Below are 22312 nucleotides of genomic sequence, written 5' to 3'. Positions count from 1 at the left end.
CATATAGCCAAGACAATCCTAAGCGAAAAGACGAAAGCTGGAGGCATCATGCTACTTGACTTTAAACTATACTACAAGGCTACAGTAACCAAAAGAGCATGGTACATGTACCAAAACAGACATATAGACCAATGGAACAGAACAGAGACCTCAGAAATAACACTGCACATCTACAACCATCTAATCTGCAAAGAACCTGACAAAAACTAGCAATGGGGAAAGGATTCCCTATTTGATAAATGGTTCTGGGAAAACTGGCTAGCCATATGCAGAAAACTGAAACTGGACCCCTTCCTTAACACCTTATACAAAAATTAACTCAAGATGGATTAAAGGCTTAAATGTAAAACCCCAGAGCATAAAAAACCCTAGGAGAAAACCTAGGCAATACCATTCAGGACTTAGGCACGGGCAAAGACTTCCTGACAAAAAAAAACACCAAAGGCAATTGCAACAAAAGCCAGAATTGACAAATGGGATCTAATTAAACTAAAGAGCTTCTGCAAAGCAAAGCATCAGAGTGAACAAGAAAGCTACAGAATGGGAGAAAATTTTTGCAATCTACCCATCTGACAAAGATCTAATATCCAGAATCTACAAAGAACTTAAACAACTTTACAAGAAAAAAACAAACACCCCGTCAAAAAGTGGGTGAAGGTTATGAACAGATACTTGTTGAAAGAAAACATTTTTGTGGCCAACAAACATTGGAAAAAAAGCTCATCATCACTGATCATTAGAGAAATGCAAATCAAAACCACAATGAGATACCATGTCATGCGAGTCAGAATGGCGATTTATTAAAAACTCAATAAAGAATAGATGCTGGTGAGGCTGTGAAGAAACAGGAACACTTTTACACTGTTGGTGGGAATGTAAATTAGTTCAGCCATTGTGGAAGACAGTGTGGCGATTCCTCAAGGATCTAGAACCAGAAATACCATTTGACCCAGCAATCCCATTACTGGATATATACCCAAAGGGATATAAATAATTCTACTATAAAGGCACATACACACACACACACACACACACACACACACGTTTATTGTAGCACTATTTACAATAGCAAAGACAGTGAACTAACCCATTTGCCCAGCAAAGATAGACTGGATAAAGAAAATGTGGCACATATACACCATGGATTACTCTGCAGCCATAAATGAGAAAGAGATCGTGTCCTTACGAGGCACATGGATGAACCTGGAAGCCATCATCCTTAGCAAACTAGCACAAGAACAGACAACCAAACACTGCATGTTCTCACTCATAAGTGGGAGTTGAACAATGAGAACTCATGGGCACAGGGAGGAGAACATCACACGCTGCAGCTTGTCAGGGTGTTGGGGGCAAGGGGAGGGAGAACATTAGGACAAATACCTAATGCATGCAGGGCTTAAAACCTAGATGATGGGTTGATAGGTGCGGCAAACAACCATTGCATATGTATACCTATGTAACAAACCTTAACATTCTGCACAGGTATCCTGGAACTTAAATTTAAAAAGAAAAGAGAGACATAAAGTTGTCTATGTATAAAGTTGTCTGTAAAATCTACCACAGTTAAAGTTATACCCCATGAGAGCACACAAGGCTCCTTTTCCAGTTCTATTGTTCCTAGAGGGATAAGAAAAAAAAATAAGAGAGTTAAGAATCTCATGATGGCAGAAAAGTCTTTCCCCATAATATTGGGAAAGCTGTCCACATCTAGGAGGCTGTCAGCTTCTGGGGAGAAACTTCCTTGGCTAGCTTTACCTTAAGGTTTCAAATGGGTGTACAGTTCAAGAATCTGACAGGGCCCTTCTGAGTTGTGAGAGGACCTATGGCCCAAGGTTCTGACATTTTGCTGCAGTGTGGGCAGCAAGGAGTCTTTCTTTTACATCATTTACAGAAGACCTAATCTCCAGGTTCTAGATCATGAAGGGTTTAATTGTCTTCATTGGGTGGATCATGAAATGCTTTCTTTACCTGGGAAAAATTCATTTTGGCACAATGCATTAAAGCCTCACAGCATTTAGTTATGTCAGAGTTTAGGAGTGGAAGATACATTAAGTTTTATTATTAGGGTCATAGGCCTTCCAGTGACAGTTTTACAAGGAGTCAACTTATGTTTTCTCCTGGAAGTGGATCCAACTGTCACCAATCTGAAACATCTTTGATCAAGGCAATCCAGTCAATTCAGTTAGATTTGCCTAATGCTATTGAATCTGTAATACATTATTTAATTGTTTTACAAGTTGTCCAGTGAAACAAATAGCTCTATTGCTGGGGATTTCTCCAGGAATGCCCCATGAGGAAAACACATTTCCTAATAAACTTTTAGTTACTGTTACAGCATTGGCTTTCTTGCATAGGAAAGCTTTTAAATAACCAGAAAACATGCATTGAAAATACCAATTGAATGACATCCCTCTATAAATGTTCAACTGGCACAGCAAATAGTAGAAATATACCCAAAGTTTTGATTGTTTTCCTAGGATTATAAGTTGGACAAATCAAACATTGGTGATAAACCATTTTAGCAATTTAGAACAGTCACTACACACACACATCTATCTATCTCTCTATCTATTGATCTATCCACCTATCCATCTATCTATCTAAGACTTGAATCATTTTACCTCTTCCATGATGTGTTATAAAGTGCAGGGTTTTTAATAGCAGAAACTTTAAGGACGAAGGAAAGACCAAGCAGCCTTCCAGGCCCTCTATGAATCCATGCTTAGCACTGGATTTATATCCTCTTAAATACCATTATTATTTTCTCCAATTCACATGCATGATACTTATTAAATGGATTACCATAGGTAATTTGACCTGAGCCACTGAATTCATTCTAATTGTATATCTTGTCAATTTCAGTACTGGATGATTTAGCATAAAAATCTGGCGAAGTATTTCTGTGGTATTCAATTAATTCTTGTCCTGCTTGGGTTAACAGTTTTATATATGAGACAATCTCTTCATTAGATTTCTGGAAATTCTTACCCAGTCTAGGAGATATGATTTTAAATTTATTAGAAACCTGTATTCAAGAGTGCTTGTCAGAGTCCTTTTCATCGTTTTTATGAACCGCCTTGAAGACACACACTTCAGGACTTTACTTGCTTATAAAGAACTTTCAGAAAATGCTTCAGAATTAAGCAATTAACTATGGACAAGATTGCATATGGTGATGGCTATAGATGCAATTTTGTTATTTCTGTAGTCTATAATAATTGAACATGATAACCATAATTATAACTGATAACATATACCATGACATATCAGAATCTTAGGAACCTTATGCAGTTTGGAGCACATATTAATAACATATCCATAAAAATATAACTCAAAATTTTAAAGTTATTTCTTATTTGCAAATGCTTCCCACATAATTTAACATATAAAATAATATTTTAATGTAGAAAATTATTAATAAAATAAAAATTAATTTTCTTTTGGATGCTTTAGAAGCCATCTGTCACATCTAAAAGTTAGTTTGAGATTAAAGACTTAATTTTAAAATTTGAAATTTGATTTTGAGAAGCCTATCAAATATGTCAAACGTGTAAAACACTTGATCATGATAAGATTACAAGCCACTGTAAAATAGTCAATAATTTAGCTAAAGTGATATTTAAAACATTTTTAAAAGCAAAAATATTTATTTTTTGTTAGAAACAAACTCAGTTTTCTAAGCCATCAAACACCTGAGAGGCCGGGCGCGGTGGCACACGCCTGTAATCCTAGCACTTTGGGAGGCTAAGGCAGGCAGATCACTGGAGGCCAGCATTCAGGCTTTAGAATTTAACTCAGACAAATCAAGTAAGTGTCAAAAGTATTACAGAAGCAGCAGTTTTATAACCTTGAAATATGTATCAAAGATAGCATAAACTTTTGTGACCTGTAGCATCAGACAAAAAAAGTCTAAATTATATTTAATATTGATAATTCTGAAGACATTCCTGCTTTATTTTACCAAAAAAACTCAAAACTAGCCTCATTTAGCAAACATCTTATATCACATAGAAATATCACATACACATAATACATATAGGCACACAGACACAGGACAGAAGCAGATCTTTCCACTGTCATTAAGATTTTTCATTTGTCAGCTTCCAAATAGTCTTTGTTTTCTAAATTCATACTATCAGTCTTCCAATTACCTGTTTTATTGTCCTAAGCAACTGTTAGCTAGGCAACCCTAAATCTGAACTTCTAAAGGGATGACTCTTAGTTAAAATTAGGTAGGAAATGTGTATCTGAAAACACAGAGATGAGACTTCAGCCCTAAATATTAACATTTTTTTGCCTAAACCAAGAAAAGAGGGTGCAGATAAAGGCCCAGTTAAGACAAGATAGCCAGACAAGCATATTAAACAAAGGTAAGGCTTGTTACGTACATTTAAAGCAATGCTTAAGAGTTTCTACTGACTCAATCTTTCCTCTCTTCCTGGTGTACAATGCTCAAATCCTTATAATCCACAAAAAGTAGAAATAATTTTTTAACAAAATCCCTTATAAATGGTGACTTCTTTTATAGACGTAAGTTTGTTTTATAAAGGGGTTTCAAAGTAGGCAATGAAATGCTAGAAAGACGGATTTTGAAGACCAGTTTTAGTTCAGTAGGTGGTCTTTTAAACTTATATTCTATTTCTTAGTTAAAATTACTGAAGTTAAGATAGAGCCCACTAACCAATAGGGCAAATAAAGAATTCTCTATGCATAGATTCAGCATTAATACCTCTAAAAAAGAAGCAAGGCCACTTTAGCTGAGGGTCTACCTTTTGTAAACACTTTATTCAGCTTTCTCTTAGCTTTTTGTGTAGGATAGTAACTTAACCAAAAGGTTAGCAGACTCAGTTTTTATCATTTAGTCACTTAGGTTTTTTTATTTGCCTTCCTAAATCCTTTTGAAAAATGCAATAATAATACTGACATCTTTTTAGAAACTTCTGCACATCAATAAGCATCCCCAGATGAACTTAATATTGAGGTGCTAATTTTTAAATTCACTTCTTAAAGTGCAGCATTATTCATTTTGGCATTCCACTGTAATTTTAAATTATCTTTCATAAGATCTTACCTTTTTTTTAAGTTTTTGCTGCTTCCAGGACCTAATATTTATACATCTAAATGTAGGCAGAGCTGGAAGTTCGAGTACTCAATTCTTCAAAATTAAGGATCCTATTTTTATGTTGAATGTTGGCTTTGGATCTGCAGAAACCCTCTATTAACTTGGCCAATATTTTTTTTCTAACTAAAGGCACACACAAAAAAGAAACAAAGAGTATAGAACCCAAAAATCCCTGCAAGATTCCAAAAGCTTGAGTTCATACCCTCTTTAGTATTGCCATTCACTGACAGTTTCTGTCTGACCCAGTCACACACATGAGCCCTCTAACTGGATCCATTCCAGTTAATTACCCAATCTGATTATCTTCTGGAATCAGTCCACTTTCTTTCACAACTTCCAAACCCAGTTTAGATAAAAAATTTGCTCAAACAAATTAGGATAACTCAAAACACAAATCTATAAAGCTTTAGAATCCAAGAGAGAAATTTCCAGGTGCTGCAAGAGAGCAATGGACACAATGGGTCCAGCAGATATCTTGCTTGGTCACTCAATGCCCCTGGAGATCACAAGAAGCATTACATTGATCTCACTTGTGACACCATCTGTTAAAAGAAAAACTTAAAAGAAATTCAATTTAACAGAATTTTACTGAGCACAGAACGATATGTGAATTGAGCAGCCCCCAGAAACAGAATAGGTTCAGAGAAGTTATAGGCTGCCATGTTGTTGGATGCTATTTATGGACAGAAAAAAAAAATCTGACATATAGAAAATGGAAGTGAGGTGCAGAAACAGCTGGATTGGTTATAGCATGGTGTTTGCCTTATCTGAACATGGTTTGAATAGTTGGCCACCTGTGATTGTCTGAAACGCTGATTGCTACAAGGGAAGGTTAGAGTCTGTTGTTTGGTTTTAGTTCACATTATATAGAGAAGGCTTTAGGCTCAACTTAAAATATGTAAGGAGGCAGCTTTAAGCTAAACTTAATTTAACATAATGTTTTCCATGATGAAATTGTTTTAAACTGATAAGAAAAGATTACAGCTGACTGGTTAGTAAGTTTCAGCAAAATTGATAGGATTTCTGCTATGTTGAACTATATGAGGTGATTTACTTCAGTCAGTATACAAGCAAACATACATTTGAAGATATTTTTAGCTATAGAATTTTAAAATATATTTTGAATAGAGGAGCTTCAGTACCACTTTATCTCAAGGTGTAAATTTTCTACTTAAATTGTCTTTTAAATTGTTCACATTGATACTTAATCAAAGAAGCATGTTTAAAACACGACACTATTGTTTGAATGTTTGTTCCCTTCAAAACATATGTTGAAATTGAATTGCCATTGTAACAATATTAAGAGACAATTCTGCCATTAGCACTTGCCTTCATGAGTAGGTTTAATTCCTTTATAAAAGGGCAAGTTCAGCCCCCTTTTGTCTTTTGTCTCTTTGCCTTTCCACCATTTGAGAACAAAGCATTCATGGTGTCATCTTGGAATCAGAATTGATAAACCTCCCTGTGCTTTGGCATTGGACTTCACAGCCTCCAGAACTATAAGTAAATAAATTTCTGTTCTTTATAGATTACTCAGTCTGTGGTATTTTTCTATAGTAGCACAAATGGACTATGACACATGATCTTCAAGCATTCAGATTATTAGTCAATTCACATGTAAAAGACAGTTTTTAGCAGTAAAACTCAAAATATATTAAATAATATGCATGAGTGTTGGCTGGATATCTTAATAAAAGCATATGGATATTAAGAAGTCGCTGGTAAAACAATTTTCTTTTGTTATATATAAAGATTTAATTAACAGTGTTGTTGAACTGTTAAAAATCAAAAATAATATTGAAAAATCAATTAGTTATGGGGTCAAGCAGCTTTTGTTGTTATTCTTGTTGCTGCTGTTAGTGTTTTCACTATAGAATCTAGTGAAAGTTAACCATCATTAAAGGATAAATCACATTACTATGTAATATTCCAATTTGGAGATTATGATAGACAAAATAAATCAATGCAATATGTTATCTTAAAATAATGTCTTTGGTTTTTGGAATAGTGGTATATATTAAGTGATGAGTTGTTTATTATAATCATGGAAATCAACCAAAAATCAGTAAAGAGGCTATGTTAAAATGGATGGCCAGATCCTGGTATTCTGCACAAAATGGCACTTGACTTATTTTAAAAAATTTCTTGAATAAAAGTTTTCACTCACTTTATGTGTTGTGAAATGAATTGTTTAAGTTTTTTAAGAAAATATCTAAATCCACATCCATACAATTTAACATTTTACCTTTAGGGAACAGATGAGGTCATTAAACTCAACTGAGCCTACTGTTTTTGAAATTTTTCTAGCTTACTACAGTACAATGATAAAAGTGTCAAAGAAAACCAAAGATGGACATTAAAGCAGTGAAAATAAATTTTATTAAAAAAATAAGTTTTACAATAGGGGAAATGAGATTCCAGTATCAAATTGAGCTAAATTCTGAATATAGCATAGACAAGTGGTGATTTATAGCAGTATTCAGTGGTTAACAAATAAAAAATTACTAAGAGAGAGTTTGAGGGTTAGGAATAGATTTTAGCAAAATCAACTTAACAGGATTCTGCCTGAAGGCAGGCCAGGGTGATTAGATACCAACTGTGGGGGATTTAGAATTGGATCTGATACCAAGGGTGATTAGATATCAAGGGTGACGATTCTTGCTAAACTGACTTCCAAAAGTTTTGCTAAAACTAAGTGAGGCAAAGACAAAGAAAACATCCAAAAGTCAAGATCTGGTTGAGGAAAAGATTCACAGCAGCCTGCCGTGTTGCGGGAAGTCAGGGACCCCAAACGGAGGGACCAGCTGGAGCCATGGCAGAGGAACATAAATTGTGAAGATTTCATGGACATTTATCACTTCCCTAATAATATTTTCATAATTTCTTATGCCTGCCTTCATTTTAATCTCTTAATTCTGTTGTCTTCGTAAGCTGAGGATATACATCACCTCAGGACCACTATAATTGTGTTAACTGTCCAAATTGATTGTAAAACATGTGTGTTTGAACAATATGAAATCAGTGCACCTTGAAAAAGAACAGAATAACAGTGATTTTTAGGGAACAAGGGAAGACAACCATAAGGTCTGATTGCCTGCGGGGTCAGGTAAAAAGAGCCATATTTTTCTTCTTGCAGAGAGCCTATAATTGGACATGCAAGTAGGAGAGATATCGCTAAATTCTTTTCCTAGCAAGGAATATTAATATTAAGACCCTAGGAAAAGAATTGCATTCCTGGGGGGAGGTCTATAAATGGCTGCTCTGGGAGTGTCTGTCTTATGCAGTTGAGATAAAGACTGAAATACACCCTGGTCTCCTGCAGTACCCTCAGGCATATTAGGGTGGGGAAGAAACCCTGCCCTGGTAAATTGGAGGTCAGACCGGTTCTCTGCTTTTGAACCCTGTTTTCTGTTGTTTAAGATGTTTATCAAGACAATACGTGCACAGCTGAACATAGACCCTTATCAGGAGTTTCGGATTTTGCCCTTAGAAGCATGCGATCTTTGTTCTCCTTTTTGCCCTTTGAAGCATGTGATCTTTGTGACCTACTCCCTGTTCTTGCACCCCCTCCCCTTTTGAAATCCTTAATAAAACTTGCTGGCTTTAAGGCTTAGGTGGGCATCACGGTCCTACCGATATATGATGTTACCCCCAGAGGCCCAGCTGTAAAATTTCTCTCTTTGTACTCTTTATTTCTCAGCTGGCCGACACTTATGGAAAATAGAAAGAGCCTACGTTGAAATATTGGGGGCAGGTTCCCCCAATACTGACTAAAGTTTGGTTAAAGTGAGAGTCTTTGTCAAAGCTCAAAAATGAACAAGGAAAGTCTAAATTTTACTTAGTATTCTCAACTTAAAAGAAATTTAAGTTACATAATGTATTTTAATGTACTTTATTACTCATATTTAAAATAAACTTTATTCCCTTAGAAAAGCAAGCTTCAATTTTTGAAATATTAGATACAGACGGTACTTAGGAAATTTTGACTGGTTTCATCCTGATATTGTATGTGTAGTAGAGACAAACAAACACAGTGAGATGAAAGCTGCACATTCCACCACTCTAAGTGGACAGCATTTGGAACTTACCTGGCATATGACCTTTGCATTATCTCCAAATGTGAAAAAAAAAATACAGATTGAGAAAATGAAACCAACATGTTCTAAATTTCTGCCACTGCAGAAGATGATGGAAAATATAGATATTTTTAAAAATTTAATTAAGTTGGATTAAACACTTAACAGATATCATCTCCTCACTTTTTCTCTTTGCTTATATGTAGCTGCATTCTCCTTTAAAAACCATAATTGAACTCTACCAATAATTCTCTCTCTCTTTTTTGTTTGGCTGCTTAAACTACTTGGTGTAAATACTCAATATCCTGTGGGAGAAAATTAGCTGTAGGCAGTAATAAAAAAATGTATAAAAGTTGAAGTAATTGCTGATGGGTTTTCATCAATTTAGGGTATTTTCCAAGTAGTTCTAAGGGATAGTTCTGAGGTTAGCTAGCTCAATATTATTCACAATGGAAAAGACAATCTAAAGTGAGAATGTACATAGTAATTTTTAATAGTTGAGAAATATTGCTTTTAATTAAAAGGAGTTCTCTAAGAATTCTTTACATGTTTTAACTTTATTAAAATTGGTAGGAAATATACTACCTTGGTGTTTTCATTTGTAATTGAAAAATTAAAAATTCTGTTTTTTTAACTTTTTAAAAAATAACTAAAGATAATTCAAAAGGAAAATCTGTTTATTGCTATAAAATCAAATCTCCTCTGATTAAAAGGAAAATCCGTAAAAAGGAAATGACAATTACTGGAACAGTGTTTATTATGCTATAGAATATAAATAATAGTGTGAATATATTCTGATGAATTTCTTTTTTACAATCATGACTTACATGGAAAAATATGACTATTCAGCATATTCCCCAAGAATATCACACTGTGGTTCTTATTCCTGAGACAGAAAGGAAAAGGGTTAGGGAGAAATATAAAAATAATTCTGAAATTATTTATCTATCCTGGAAATTTCTGCAGGAAGTCAACTTTGCCTTCTCTTTTTAAGCCAAACATCTTTTTATTGCAGGATAAGGCCAAGAGAAATACTAAAATAATATTATCACACTAGGGAAATATCAAACGCCCTTAAGGCTCCAAAAAAATTTCTGGTAAAAATAGCCCTGGATCCTGGATACTACCCTAATTTAGGTCATATATTAGATATCAGATGTGATTTCTAATTTTCACCACAACCCTAATTTATCACTCTTTCACAGATGAGGACATTAAGTTTTGTCATGCTTAATTAACTTGCTGTGTTCCTCACAGCTTGAAAATTCCTGAATGATATTCAAACCAAGTTATGTATAACCACTAAAGTCTCTATCTTTCCTCCTTATCACTCTAACTTCTCATTATTTGTGTGCATTTAAACAATTTTCTTAAAAATTGTTTAAAATTCATCTTGGAGCCAGAATATCTGGGTTCAACAGTCTGCTTTGTATGACCTTTCTTGTCGTGTGACCTTGGACAATTTACTTTACTTCTTTGCAGTCCCAGGCTCATCATCTCTAAAATGGGGATGATGATGATAGTATTACCTCATACAGTTTCTTTGAGGCTCATATTCAGTGAAGATCGAGTGAATATATGTAAAGAATGTAAAACTCTGAATGGAGCACAGTAAGTGTTATATGTAGGTGTTACTATTATTCTAATCTTCCTCTTTGAGCCTTAATTTTCTTATACAGCTTGCTTAACGAAGATAATCATAACAGAATTTTAATGCTATTTAAGACAAACATTTTAAGACCAATTTTAAAGCCATAAAATTAGAATAACCTTGAAATTATTAAAACAGTAATTCCTGAATAACAATAATGATATATAATGTTGAGAGCAATGAGTGTAGCTGTGAGTGTTTTCTGATATCCAGGATCGGGGATAGCCATTCTAATTTGGATGGTGAATAATATTAAATTTTGAGATAGTTCAGTAACTTTAAATTTAAAAGAGGCAATAAGCAAAGAAAAGCTTGCTTTCTTCTCTGAGGATTGAATCAATTAATACGAGCCAAGCACTTAGAACAGTGATTGGCATATAGTAAATACTCAATAAATTTTGGCTATTATTTTTTACATTTTTTTCACCATTAAACTACCCAATGTCTAACAAAACACCTAACATTAGGCATGCAATTTAAACTTGTGAGATTGTGTTAGAAGAATGTAACATTAAGTGTACCTGGGGGATAAATGAATTAATGCCCACATCTTTATATTTTCCAAACTAATGTAAAAGGAAGAAAATCTACCCAGGATAATTATTTTAATTTAAAATTTGTCACAGATATGGGCAACTTCCTGACATTAAACAAGAAATTGTGACACAGATGTTGCCAAAGAATTAGCTTCCCTGAATCAGTGGGACTTCGATGATTAACATGATATACACTTTTGCTTTCAGGTAGGCAAACCACACTATTTAAAAAGCGACAGAAGTAATGTTTCAGTAATGATTGTTGTCAATATTATGTTTTATATTCAATATTATTAGCGCTTTTATGATAGTCAGCATAAATAATAGGAAAATCAACTTGACTACTCCAAAAGGGCAAAATTTTTGTGTCACATGGAATTATTTTAGAGTGCATGTCTTTATCTAATGCAGAAGGGGTTAGCAGACAAAAGAGTGTTCTTTCGGCTTCAAATTAGGCAAGTAACAGGTTTTCCCATAAAAATCAGAGACTATGAAAAAACATCCCAGCTTCAAGAGTGCAAATAATGAGAGTCTCAGCATAAGACACAGAGAAAATGTAAGAATGAGAGAAAAAATATGCATCAGAATGTGTCTGGGTTATCTACAGACATTTGTTGGCTAAAAATCATTTTGCAGATCATATTCATGGAATTTTTTTTTCTCTCTTTCTTCTTTCCCTCTTTTCTTCATTTTATCCTTCACTTCCTCTTTCCTTCCCTCCCTTTTTTTCTTTTTTTCAACAAATATTTGTTGAGCAGCTATTACTTTCCAAGCACTCCTTAACATGAAGGATACTGTGATTAACAAAACAGTTACAAATCCCTGGAGAACAAAACTAGATAAAAATTCTAGTGGGAAAGGAAAAATAATAGTTAACAAACAAAATAATGTCTATTTGTGATATGTGAAACAAGTAAAATTAAGTTAGGGAAACAGGACAGAAAAATATATGGGACGATAATAGTATTTAGAGGGTGCCTTCTAACAAACAAAACAAAGAAATGCCCTTTGAGCAGAGGCACATGATATCTAGAGCATTATTATGCCAGATGGAGGGTAAAGGCAAGCATAGGAGCTCTTGGCTAGGAATATCTAATGCTTTCTAGGAACAGCAAAGGAAGCCAGTATTGCAAAAGGAATGCTGGGAAAGATGCTGGGGGCCACACAGAGCCAGGACTGGCAAAGTCACCAGAGTGTTATAGGTTGTACTAGGGATAACAGGTATAGAATAAAGTATTAAGAGATGTCACTGAAGAAATTTGAGCAGGGAGTCTTGTGATCTAGTATGTAATGTTAGAGTGAGCAGTCAAAGATTTGTTATATGTTGTGAGTGATTTATTTTCTCTAAGTCCTGCTTAGTTTCCAAAAGTCAGTGAGACTTGCATTCTTGGAGTGGATCCAAATTCCTGAGTGGAAAATATTTCTTATAACCATTCTATACCATTTATACAATTTAAATATGATGTCGCCATATTGACATCAAATCTTACCATATGTTTTTTTGGAATCAAATTTTAGAATATTATTTTTAATAACCCACATAGATAAACAGGAAGATTTTAGTCACTATTTAGGTCAAATTTCCATACTTTGGATATAAGTGCATTCACAGTCATTTTTTGCTATCCTTTCTGAGTAGTTTCATCCCTTAAATGACTGATAGCCCAAGGAAGATGCACTTGAATGTTGTCTTACTCCACATGAAAGTTGTTTATAAATATATAATTAATGGGTAATAGTTCTTTAAATATATATGTGACGTTTATTTTTATTATTTACAAAAAATTTTCAAAGAAAACCTTAAAAACTAAGTCTCTCGTATGTGAGACTGTGATGTGCTGGTCAATATTTCCTTTTTGAGAAAAATATATATAAATGTATACAAATTTATTATAAATTTTGCTGCTATAAGGAATATGTAATACACTTATAAATATGAATGAAAATATGCAATATATTTCTATCAGAAATTTTGTATAGCCATTAATGCTCATATAATACTTTTATTGATTTTTGCTGTGCTCTGTATCTGTACTCAACCTATTATCGCAACTCAACCTTGATTTGACAATGGTTTTACAATCCAATTGGCGAACTATTTTCTATGATTGCTAATTCTATCACATCTTAATGTTTTTTGTCTTTTCAATTACATAATTAGCAGTTATGTAATCCTGGTTAATCATTTTATGTATTTTCTCTTTTAAAAAGTAGTTACTGGAAATTCCGTTTTCTGAATGGACCGTAATGGATATACATAACGGCCTAATATTGCCAGTCACATCAAAATCTGAAATTTACAAGTGGAAAAAGTTCATTGCAAGCCATTTTCCTTTGTTTTTGTGAAAATTACTTAAATTTTTTTTTGTTTTGTTTGGAAGATACTACTAAAGTGCAAGATCAATCATGCCATATAACCCAAAAGTTAAAAGATTGCTAGAGGGCATGTAAAAGAAAAAGGACAAACAGATTAATTTAATTCCACTGGCTTCGCTATATGTTCTCGATTAATGGCAATATGTCTTTCCTAGCTACTAAATTTTTCATAGATACATACTTATGTTGAGACTATTAATGTTAGAATACTTCTCCTTTCTGTCTTTCTGGAATACTGAGGTCCAATCTGTAATATCATCTATTATCTTTCATAGTTCATTATATGGTAGAGTTAGAGACTCAGTTTAGGAAGAGAATCAGCTAATTTTAGAATTAGGGGCAAAGTGTGTGATTGTTAACTGTCTCCTGAAAAAGCTTATTTATCTATCCTTACAAAAATGTCTCAGTGGGACCAGTGGGCTGTTAAAGCCAAGACAGTGACTTTCCCTGTCAATATTGAACCAGACTCTTTTCAGGTGACTGCTGGTATAAGTAACAGCACAGTTCTATTGCTACACATCTTTGGTTTTTATTCTTTCTGCAAAGACTGCAGAGATGGATGAAAATTATTATCAATCATTAAGGTGATTTTTGGTGAAATAAGTACTATGTGCTTCAAACATTCTTAACTCACTACATATCATAGCAGTTACTTATATACTGTCATAGAAAAATTAATATTTTTCTAAACAATAAAAAATCCACATTTTACAAATCTATGTTTTATACCATTTACCAAATATATTTCAAAGTGATGCAACTTCACATAAATTAATTTTTTACATTTAAAACAATTTTTCATTTTAATCCTTAAGTTATTAATTAGGGTATTTTCTACTATAAGTTATAAAGATTTAGGTGTATTTATATTGTAATCATATTTATATATTTTTAATACTTGTATGTATGTATATACTTAGACATACATATATATATGTAACTTTTTAGTACATAGTTTGTCCTAATATGATTTACTGATATATTTAAGACACTTCTGGTGACAATAACAGCAAATTATTGTCCTTGTAATTTCCTAAATTCCAAGTGTCTCAGAGTTTAATTTGAATAATTTGTCATAGTGCCAGTTCTTGAGGTGCTTACCAATTGATTTAATCCAATTACCAAATCTCACATTACTTAGCACAGAGATTACTCAAAAGGTTTGTGCATACTTGTGCCAGGATCGCAAATAAAACATAAAAAACTATTTGCCAGTAAACATGCTGCTTTGAACTTCTGTAGGAGGTACCAGGAAGAAATGCTGTATTTCTGATAGCATAGGAGAGGTGCATTTGGTTCATTTTGTGGGACATAGTCTGTATTTTGCACACTCTAACATAACCTAACTCATACAAATAACAAAGACATATGTATAAAGATTTTGAAGTACTAAATTAATGAAATAGTTGATTCTACATAGGTCAAATTGAACAGCCTCAAAATTAGAAATGAACGTAATAAATGTACAGTTAAGCCTTTTTGGATTCTTCTCTGGAAGGGGTAAGTATTTATTAAAAATATACTAGTTTGGCAAGATGAATGATGAAGACAAAAATATGAAAGACTATACTAGTTTCAGAGAAATATTCTAATTGCTGTTAAACATCTCTTAAAAGGCAAAGTGTTGATATAACTGAGGCTAGTCCAAAACACATTTACTAGACTATAGTGTTAATGGATAGAGTTCTCAATTTTATAAGCTAAAGTTTCTATGGGGGTAACTTTTAGGACATCTGGATTAATGAACTTTTAAAAAAATAATAGTAACTCTTATCTTTTTTACAATGTGTTCAATGAAGTAACACAGTAATCTTTAGAAAAAAGGAAGGAAGGAAGGAAAGGAAGGGAGGGAGGGGGGAAGGAAGGAAAACATTGTTTTTTCTAATGTTGTCTTCTTAGTTCATAATTTTTTTTCTATCATAGTGAGTTTTGAAAGGCTGAGATTAAGACATAGGTCTAAGTTAAAAAGGGGGCATTCCCTGAGTATATATTTTTTTGTGTTCTTTGGATCTACATTTAGCACAGGCCATAGAATACTCCTTAACTTCACGTGTCCCAGCTTAGTTCACTACAAGACTATTTCGGACTTCATGCTCTGCAAGTCTTCCTTGGGAACCAGGTGGTATAATGGATTACAGACAAGAATCCTATCCACAAAGCTAATATTATTTTTATAGAACTAAATATTTCTTATGTTTTTGATACTACAACTGACCAGCTGTTGGAAAAAAAAAAATACTTAGCCTCTCTTTAGCTCAGACTCCTCATTTTCTTAAGGGTATCATAAGGATTAAATATGTTAAGAAATGTATACATAAAATTAGGTAGCACACAGCAAGTGCCCAATAATTATTACCTGTTATTATCTGCTCAAGAGAATTGTTCACTCTGTGAAAGCAATACTTTTTGTTCTTGTATTTTCTCTCTCTCTTTTTTTTTTTTACTGTTATTCTCAATACCTAGAAAAGTACCTACAATAGAGTAGATATTTCTTTCTCACGGTTAAAAGAATAAATTAGTGAGGTGCATGAATGCTTCTCTACTTTTCCTATCATTCTTTCACATAATTGTCAAGAATTGATAAAGCTTACAATTTAATATTATATATTTAAATAGATTTTTTAAAAAACTAGTTAATTGATGACTTTGATCAAAAACTTTTCTATACTGTATAAAGAGATATTTCATGATGAATGATTTTTAGTTGTAGGGTTAAATAAGGAGTACCTCAAAACCTTAAGCAGTCCCTCTGAAATCTTTCAAGGATTCTTATATATTTCTTTTGATGGCTGCAAGATGCTCCCAATGCTGTTTGTGAATCCTTTGGCAATTGGCAAACTAAATACATTTTAAGTTGGAAAATTTGAGTTGAAATAAAAATACGCTGTGACACTGGTAAAGTAAAAGACAGATCTAAACAATTTATCTACAGAAATAAAACATAAAAAAGAAGCCCCCAAAATCTTTACCTCAAACTTCAAAATAATTGGTTTAAAAGTTAGGACTTTTTCCTTGAAATAGCCAGATGACTTTTATATTTTGTACTTTCCTTAAATTGAAAGGGTCAGAATTTAAAATTTTACTCTTGATGTAGAGAACATATTCATTCCCATCTTCCATTTTTTTTTTTAACAGAACCTTTACTCTGTCTCGAATTAAAAAAAAAAAAACAACTTTTAATTTTTATTTTTCCTTTTTGAGTTTCCAATCTTAATCATTATTTAGTTGACTCCCAGTCACTGACATCATTATGGTCTGTGAAGTGCTAATTACACTGTCAGATTATATAAATGTTTTGTAAAAATAGTGATGATAATAATTTTGGTAAAATTGCTATTTTCAAGCAAGAACTATATGATAGTTTAACCAGGAAAATGATTAGTGCATAAGAGAAGTGGCCCTGTAGACTTTGATTTATTTTTGGCACTTTGGTGGCTTAGGGATATTATGTTTGGGCAGCAGGGATATTGGACTCTTACTAGCACAATTATACTAAAAAAACCTACTTTCTTTTTTATAAAACATATTCATATTTTTAATTCTGAAACCTAGACCTTGGCTTTATGAAATTGTGTTTTAATCATTCATGTGAAGTACAGTTTACAAAATGGTTGCTTATATTTTATAGTTTTTGTTTGTCATATGTTGTCATGAACTTGGTGTTTGTGTACAGTAGACATTAAAGTTATTGATAAAATGATAATAATATGTATTGAAGCAGAAAAATATGAAGCCTAACAAATTTATATTCTCAGTTAATCTCATTGATCCTGGGTTATTTATGACTATAGAGTCTGTCCTGAGCAAAATGGGTGTTCTCTATGTGCTATGTTCAGTGTGATCAATTATGATTCTTATTTACATACTATCCAGTTTTGTGTTTGCCATGTCAAATTGAGAAAAAATTGACACCTCAATGATATTTGCTCACAAAAATACATGTACTGTCATGTAGGAAATCAATGTGTTCTGTAAATTGCCTTACTGCAGTAATAACAAAGTGTTCATTTAACTTGTTAAAATTTATATGCCATAATAATAAAAAAGACTCTTAGAGGAACAAATGCAAGAATAAACTTCTAAACTTGCTGAAATACGTAAAATAAGATTCATATCAATGGCATATTTTTCAAATCAGTCCATTTATGAATACTCTATTACTACTCAGTGTTTATGTATCACTTCTTTTTCATCATTTATGATAGTCATGTTTATTTGACCTTATGTCTTTCCAAAAATTTGGTACAAATACAAGGCCTTCAGCATTCTGTGTATTCACTGAGTAGTCCCAGAGAGTCTCAGCACTCTTCTCCTCTGAGGCAAGACTACTCACATTTATTAACTATTGCTTTGGACTAACTAGAGTATATTTTATTTAAAAACTTTTCGTTTTGAAATATATCAATTATACTTCGAAAGATTTTGGAAAATAAGGAGTCATAAAGAAAAATAACTCTCACAATTTTCCAGCACAGAGAAAACTACTGCTAACATATTGGTGCCATTTATGGTTCTTTTCAGTGCCACTGAACATCTTTAATAAACACTATTTTTATAATTACATAATACTTTACTGTGAAAGCATCATTTCCTGTTTTGAGCATTATTGTCACAACTACCCCAGGAAATAAATCTTAAATATATTCTTGCTTTATTCTTAGAGCTGATTCCTTCTGGAAGCAGAATTTCTGAATCACAGGTTTAAACCAGATTTAAGCTTCTGAATGCATATTTCTGATTTATGTTGAATTGACAAAATAAGTCATTTCTTGATTGAAGAGGAGAAAGCCACTTATAATAAGTGAATCTTGGACACCGTGTATATTTTTCCTGCCTCACAGCCTACTGTAAAGGTGCATGATTACCTCAAGGGCCTTTCAGATTCTCTGATAGACTCAGATATCTGAAATATGTCTAACATATACCTCATTTTTTTCAGGAGCACATTTTCAAGTTTTAGCCAGCATATGACCTGTACACATAAAGTAGGTTAAGTGAATAAGGGAGGAAATTGACTACTCTGCTGTTCTTAATGGAATTAATGAACACTCTGCTGTTTTCTCCATGACCTGTACCTGCTGTTTCATAAATTTTACTCCAAACTAGGTCTTCTCGGTGAATTCTGTAAGAAAGACTACTGTTTTCTCTGGTTATTTTAGGCTACAGGCCTGCCTATTCTTGTATGTCAACCTATGCAAAATCTGCTCTATGTTTTCTAAGATTTTTTTTTGGTTGTTTGTTGCTTTTCTTTTTTTTTTTAATTGTACTTTAAGTTCTAGGGTACATGTGCACAACGTGTAGGTTTGTTACATATGTATACATGTGCCATTTTGGTGTGCTGCACCCATTAACTCGTCATTTACATTAGGTATATCTCCTAATGGTATCCCTCCCCACTTCCCCTACCCCATGACAGGCCCCGGTGTGTTATGTTCCCCTTCCTGTGTCCATGTGTTCTCATTGTTCAATTCCCACCTATGAGTGAGAACATGGGGTGTTTGGTTTTTTGTCCTTGCCATAGTTTGCTGAGAATGATGGTTTCCAGCTTCATCCATGTCCCTACAAAGGACATGAACTCATCCTTTTTATGGCTGCATAGTATTCCATGGTGTATATGTGCCACATTTTCTTAATCCAGTCTATCAATGATGGACATTTGGGTTGGTTCCAAGTGTTTTCTGTTGTGAATAGTGCCGCAATAAACATATGTGTGCATGTGTCTTTATAGCAGCGTGATTTATAATCATTTGGGTATATACCCAGTAATGGGATGGCTGGGTCAAATGGTATTTCTAGTTCTAGATCCTTGAGGAATCACCACACTGTCTTCCACAATGGTTAAATCTTAGTTCTGTTGCTATACTCACATTTTATTTTTAGTATTATTATGGGTTTAATGTTTTACAAAAGAAATGTATTCATTTCAATGAGAGTCAGAGAAAGTAGGACTGTAGGGAATTGTTTCAGTCTAAAAACTTGAACCAGAAATTGTTAAATATTTCCACTGTTTTAATATTTAATACATGTTTCTTTAGTTAGAATTATTTTTGTTCTTCTTTTTCATGCTTATCCTATTTTCATTTGCTATTGAAGTGTGTAAGAAAAATATTAGACAAACCTATAAGAACGCAATAATAGCTATCATGTTCCCTTTATTTTAACAATGTTCATAACAGTTTTACCATTGTATTTTAATCGATACTAGTATATATTATGACTATGACGCTCTCCAGAATAGCAAATCTATTAAAATAGAAATGGATTAGTGTGACATCATTTATTTTTCTTGCAGAGAGGTGCTCTGAAATTATAATTTATTAATATACTTAGAAAAATCTTAAAATAATTTTTATGCTTGTGAACAAGGCAGCTTTAAAATAATGTTTGTGATTATGAACAAGGTATCTCAGTTCTCTTTTTATCTGTTTCTATATTTGAATATTTTAATATATTTGTCTACTATAAACTTTTGAAATTGAGTGTATATAAAAATATAAGTCATTTTAGTTTTTATTTTCTTGTCTATCTTTTTCCTTCATTCTCAGAATGGAGAACGATAAATCAGAAAGCTCAGGCATTTTTATCCTAATGTTAGAAAGTTCCACCCCAAATCTGGTATGAAATCAGTTATGTCTGCATATCAGATACATTCAAGGTGTTGATTGGCTTCCCTTTTTAGTTCTCCTTACAACACTTAATTTTCTGAATTTATGGTGAGTCTGTTACCAGAAATTCTGCATCAGGATGGATCCTTTAACTGAGGAAATCAACAGAGTCAGAGCTCTGGACCAGCAATCTCAGTTTTTGCAATAATGAGCAAAGAATTGCAAACTAACACCAAAATGTAAATTCAAAGCAAAGTTTGCACTCTCAGAGAGAGTGGGCTGACTTCTGTGAAATGAAATTAGGCCCTCTTTACAGAGCTCAAGTTGCTTTTATGGGGTTTGTCAGGATGAGTTGAATTTTGGGCTGTGTCTGAGTGATGGGATAATGTCATTTGATTTGCAATTTATGGTTGTATAACTAAAATTCAACTGTGCATGTCCCTACCCATAATTCACACAGAAAAGCTTGGCGGGGGGGAGGATAAAACCACATATGGCTTCTATTATAATGACTGTATAATAATCTCAGGGTTAACCTGAGGGCACAACTTTGTGTTATTGTGCATAGGTCACTTTAGGAGATTTTCACCTGTGTCCTAGTTCCTCCTTCTCCAGGATGTGCTGGCCATAGACTTTACCACTAATTCCATCTGTTAGGGTGGAGTTAGGGTGGTCTTAGGGCTTAGGTGGGCCAGGAGCTGTCTTAGTGACAGCTTTTCTGAGCTCTGCTTTCATCCCCTTCCAGCAGCTAATGTCTATCTAACTATCTAACAAGTCTGTTTTGGGGATTTACAAAACATTTGAATTATACTGTAATCATATTTACTAGGGAAAATAAGTTACCGTAAGCCATTTTATTTGAAACTTTATCAGGAAACTAAAGTAACTAAATATCATCAGTTTTAGTTATGCTATTTAGCATCGTGAGTGATGAGGAGGCATGTCAGCTTGTAAAGACAATTGCAATCTGGAATCCTACAGATCTGGGTTTTAATCGCCCTCAACTGCTTACTATCCATTTCGAATTAATCAAGTCTCAATTTTCTAATATACAAATTGAGATAAGAATATGTACTACTATCCGAGAGTGGTTGCTCACACCTGTAACCCCAGCATTTTGGGAAGCCAAGGCGGGCAGATTGCTTGAGCTCAGGAGTTTGAAACCAGCCTGGGTAACTTGGCAAAGCACTGTCTTTACAAAAAATACAAAAATTAGTTGGGCTTGGTGGCCTGAGCCTGTAGTAGACCCAGCTACTCCAGAGGCTGAGTTGGGAGGATTGCTTGAGCCCAGGAGGTGGAGGCTGCGGTGAGCCAAGATTCTGCCCTTGCACTCTAGCCTGGGCCACAGAATGAGACCCTGTTTCAAAAAAAAGAAAAAAAAAAGAAAAAGAAAAACATAATAATAAACATAATAACAAGTTCTGTTTATAGCATACATTAATCAATTAAATTAATTATAAGATTCATCTGTCTTCCTTTTACCAGAATATTGTATATTTTTTCCTTTACAATATTTATAACATCAGTAGCATATGAATATTTAGAAATCCACAAAAGTACTTATTATTTGTGGTATTTTAATAAGTAGCAAGAATTCAGTTAAATTCAAAATTGATTTAATGTGCTTATTATAATTTTTAGGACAAAGACATTTAGGACCCAACACAATTTTAATATATTGAAAGATGGTTGATTCTAGTGGAATCTAAAATGTTTGCTAATGCTTACTGCCAAGATAATAACACATCTAATTTTACAAGGCTTATTTTCCTAGGATAAATATTTGAAGTATCTAACTTGAAGTTAAAATATTTATTTTTTCTACTTTAATTTTAAAGCCACATTAAATGTGTTCAATAAGTATCTGAGAGGCTTTCTTTTGACACACAAAGGGAAATCTATCAGTGTATCTCATTTGCAGTAAATGAAAGTGAAAAAAGTCTTCA

This window comes from Pongo abelii, chromosome 7, assembly GCF_028885655.2.
Source record: "Pongo abelii isolate AG06213 chromosome 7, NHGRI_mPonAbe1-v2.0_pri, whole genome shotgun sequence".
NCBI classification, from domain to species: Eukaryota; Metazoa; Chordata; class Mammalia; order Primates; family Hominidae; genus Pongo; species Pongo abelii.
This window is presented reverse-complemented; position numbering follows the sequence as displayed.